This window comes from Schistocerca cancellata, chromosome 10, assembly GCF_023864275.1.
Source record: "Schistocerca cancellata isolate TAMUIC-IGC-003103 chromosome 10, iqSchCanc2.1, whole genome shotgun sequence".
NCBI lineage: Eukaryota > Metazoa > Arthropoda > Insecta > Orthoptera > Acrididae > Schistocerca > Schistocerca cancellata.
In genome coordinates, this window is record NC_064635.1 from 25,661,680 (window position 1) to 25,666,313 (window position 4,634).

The window sequence follows — 4,634 nt, forward strand, 5'->3', positions numbered from 1 at the left end:
AAAAGTTAACGTGTTTCGTGCAATCTCACGGTTTAAAGTTTACGGCCCTTTTTTCTTCTGCGAGAAAAACGTTACAGGACACGTGTATCTGGACATTCTGGAAAATTGGCTCATGCCACAACTGGAGACCGACAGTGCCGACTTCATCTTTCAACAGGATGGTGCTCCACCGCACTTCCATCATGATGTTCGGCATTTCTTAAACAGGAGATTGGAAAACGGATGGATCGGTCGTGGTGGAGATCATGATCAGCAATTCATGTCATGGCCTCCGCGCTCTCCTGACTTAACCCCATGCGATTTCTTTCTGTGGGATTATGTGAAAGATTCAGTGTTTAAATCTCCTCTACCAAAAAACGTGCCAGAACTGCGAGCTCGCATCAACGATGCTTTCGAACTCATTGATGGGGACATGCTGCGCCGAGTGTGGGAGGAACTTGATTATCAGCTTGATGTCTGCCGAATGTTTCTCATTATGCGAGAAAATATGTATTCATCCCTAGTCTATATACACGTGCATCGCTGGAGTAGCGGGCATATTATAATGCCCTCTCAGTTCTCACAAGAACCATTAACTAATTGGCTGGTTCGTTCCTCCACAGTTGGAGCTCAACGATGCTACAGCTGATTTCTAGCTGGATATCAGCCGCTGTGAATTCAGTGTTCACCCAAATTTCTTCTCTGCATTGCACAGAGCGTTATGCGCTCCGTTCTCCACTTGACGCCAATTCAGAGAAGAGTGCCCCTCAAAATTTTCGTCTTGTCTTTCTCATAGCTGAACTGTCTCCTCACAGCATTTTTCGACCAATACGACCGTTCCTCTTATTTTGTGGAAACTCTCTCTACCAATCGCAAGGGCCCTACCAATAAACTGCGTCGAAGCTTCGGCTCTTTACTCCTTCCTAGTGCGTTTCCACCAATCGGGCGTTTTGCGCCCACACCAGACGTCAAAATGCGCACATTGTCTCTCACGTGTGTATCACTCGCTGGACATGTGATCGAAAATGCATCACTGGTCTTGTTAGTATCCATTTGGAATTCTGAAACGATGTTTTTTAAAAGCTTTCTTTCCTGTCCTCCCTCAGATGGCCCACTAACTCGCTCTTCCCGTCTAAGTCACCCGGTCGGCCATTGACCTGGCTTGGGACGCCTCTGTGATTTCCGTTGTATCTCCCGTGGCTCGGCCTTGCCTCTGCTCTCGCCCCTCTGAATTTCCAGCTAAAATGCCTGTCACTGCTTGTTGCGCATGCTGCTCATAGACATGCATTATATAGGAACGGTGTGCTAATTACCGTCGATTGAGTGTCATACATTTTTGCATTACATACTGATAAGAAAATTTGCTCATAACCGCCGAATTAAGTTAGGTGCCATGTTCACCTTCCCGTTGCGATGTATAAGGCTCTCATGTAAGGTGCGAATCTAACCTTCATTTATTCTGCCACCTTACAAATTGGCATGGAGTTTTTCTGAGAAAAGGATGTAATATTATTCTCACTCTAACCACAGTGCCTCGAACAATTATTTTCAGGTGCACTCTTTGTTTTCAAGAATTTTATCTTAATAATCTGATAATATTTACCATCTGGGTTTAGTATTAAATCAGCTACGATATCTTTGCCCTGAGTCCACAAATATTATTTACCCATAGACTTTTCTTTGGGTAAATACTATTTGTGGACTCAGGGAAAAGATATCGTAGCTGATTTAATATTAAACCCAGATGGTAAATATTATCAGATTATTAAGATAAAATTCTTGAAAACAAAGAGTGCACCTGAAAAAAATTCTTCGAGGCTCTGTGGCAAGAGTGAGAATAACAAAGCCTACATCCACGACAAAGTAATCGAATCATGCTATCTCAGTTCAGAAGAATATGATATGATACGCGCTCCGTCTTCAGGCCACAAGTGGCTCATCAGGACCGTCCGACCGCCATGTCATCCTCAGCTAAGGATGCAGATAGGAGGGGCGTGTGGACAGCGCACCGCTCTTCCAGTCGTTACGATGGTTTTCTTTGACCGGAGCCAATACTAGTCGCTCGAGTAGCTGCTCCATTGCATCACGAGGCTGAGTGCACCCCGAAAATTGGCAACAGCGCGTGGCGGCCCGGATGGTCACCCATCCAAGTGCCGGCCACGCCCGACAGCGCTTAACTTCGGTGATCCGACGGGAACCGGTGTATCCACTGCGGCAAGGCCGTTGACTTGTCCAGACGAATAACCATAATTAGTAAACATAGTTATGAAGTATTTTCATGCATTTGATGAAAAACCAGGCATAATACATTAAGGCGACAAAACTGAAGGGGCACCTCCCAATATCGTGTTGGACCTCCTACTACCCAGCATAGAGCAGCAGGTCAACGTAGCTTGGGCTCAACAAGTCGCTGGAAAACCCCTGCAGAAATACTGAACCATGCTGCCTGTACAATGTCCACAACTGCGAAAGAGTTGCCAGTGCAGGACTTTGAGCACGAACTCACCTCTTGATTACGCCCATAAATGTTCGATGGAATTCACGTCGGGCAATCTGGGTGGCAAATCATTTGCTCGAATTGTTCAGAATGGCCTTCAACCAAATTGCGAATAGTTGTGGCTCGGTGACGTGCCGCATTGCCATCATCATCATCATCATCATCATCATCATTTAAGACTGATTATGCCTTTCAGCGTTCAGTCTGGAGCATAGCCCCCCTTATACAGTTCCTCCATGATCCTCTATTCAGTGCTAACTTTGGTGCCTCTTCTGATGTTAAACCTATTAATTAAAAATCATTCTTAACCGAATCCAGGTACCTTCTCCTCGTTCTGCCCCGACTCCTCCTACCCTCTACTGCTGAATCCATGAGTCTCTTGGGTAACCTTGCTTCTCCCATGCGTGTAACATGACCCCACCATCTAAGCCTTTTCGCCCTGACTGCTACATCTATAGAGTTCATTCCCAGTTTTTATTTGATTTCCTCATTGTGGACACCCTCCTGCCATTGTTCCCATCTACTAGTACCTGCAATCATCCTAGCTACTTTCATATCCGTAACGTCAACCTTGTTGATAAGGTAACCTGAATCCACCCAGCTTTCGCTACCATACAACAAAGTTGGTCGAAAGATTGAACGGTGCATGGATAACTTAGTCTTGGTACTGACTTCCTTCTTGCAGAAGAGAGTAGATCGTAGCTGAGCGCTCACTGCATTAGCTTTGCTACACCTCGCTATGTTGCCATCCTGTGAGAATATGCATCCTAAGTACTTGAAACCGTCCACCTGTTCTAACTTTGTTCCTCCTATTTGGCACTCAATCCGTTTATATTTCTTTCCCACTTTGCCATCCATAAAAATTGCATCGTGGCTGCAAATGGTCCCCAAGTAGCCGGACATAACCATTTCTACTGGAAGACCCTGTTCATTCCATGTAAACATAGCCAACACCATTACAGGGCCACCACCAGCTTGCCTTGCTGACAATATGGGTCCATGCCTTCGTGGGGTCTGCCCCACACTCGATCCCTACCGTCAGCTCTTGACAGCTGAAATCGAGTCACATCTGACAAGGCCACAGGGAGTAGCGTCTTTGATTAGTAAACGCCCTCGGTCCCGGATTCGAATCCCAGCACCGCTTAAATGCTGAATAAAGATCAGTAGCAATGGCGGCCAAAGGCTTCTGGCATAAGAAGTCAACGGCCTTGTCAAAGAGGGCGGAGGAGCGGACAGAGGTTTGGGAGAACCTCTTGTCCTTGGGGTGGGAAACTGGCCCTAAAGGCGGAAGAATGAGCAATGATCAACGGCATGAGGATGAAGAAGACAGAGGAAATCATTGCATTAACGACACATAATGTGTATCCACAGGAAATTCGGCCTGTAAATGAGAAACTGTCATGATGGTTGGTCTCTCCTTTGGCAAAAGATTCCATACTAGTGCCCCATTCGGATCTCCGGGAGGAGACAGCCAAGGGGGACGTGACCATGACAAAAAGACTGAATAACCAACGAAAGGGGTTTGATTGAAATGTTTTTGGGAAAGGAGACCAAACAGCGAGGTCCTCAGTCTCATAGGATTAGGGAAGGACGGGGAAGGAAGTCGGCCGCTTTCAAAGCGGAAAACCTAAATCAGGATAGTGCGACGCGGGATTGGACCGTCGTCCTCCCAGTCCCGATCCCTTCTTCTAGTCAAGTTGTGCCACAAACTTCTCTTCTCCCCAATCCTATTCAATACCTCCTCATTAGTTACGTGATCTACCCACCTTATCTTCAGCATTCTTCTGTAGCACCACATTTCGAAAGATTCTATTCTCTTCTTGTCCAAACTAGTTATCGTCCATGTTTCACTTCCATACATCGCTACACTCCATACAAATACTTTCAGAAACGACTTCCTGACACTTAAATCTATACTCGATGTTAACAAATTCCTCTTCTTGAGAAACGCTTTCCTTGCCATTGCCAGTCTACATTTTATATCCTCTCTACTTCGACCATCATCGGTTATTTTACTCCCTAAATAGCAAAACTCCTTTACTGCTTTAAGTGTCTCATTTCCTAATCTAATTCCCTCAGCATCACCCGACTTAATTTGACTACATTCCATTATCCTCGTTTTGCTTTTGTTGATGTTCACCTTATATCCTCCTTTCAA

General features: G+C 45.6%; 1 pseudogene; it reads right to left on the reverse strand.

The window, feature by feature from the left end:
- Positions 1–2,089: 2,089 nt before the first annotated feature.
- Positions 2,090–2,207, reverse strand: LOC126107176 (5S ribosomal RNA; annotated as a pseudogene).
- Positions 2,208–4,634: the final 2,427 nt, after the last annotated feature.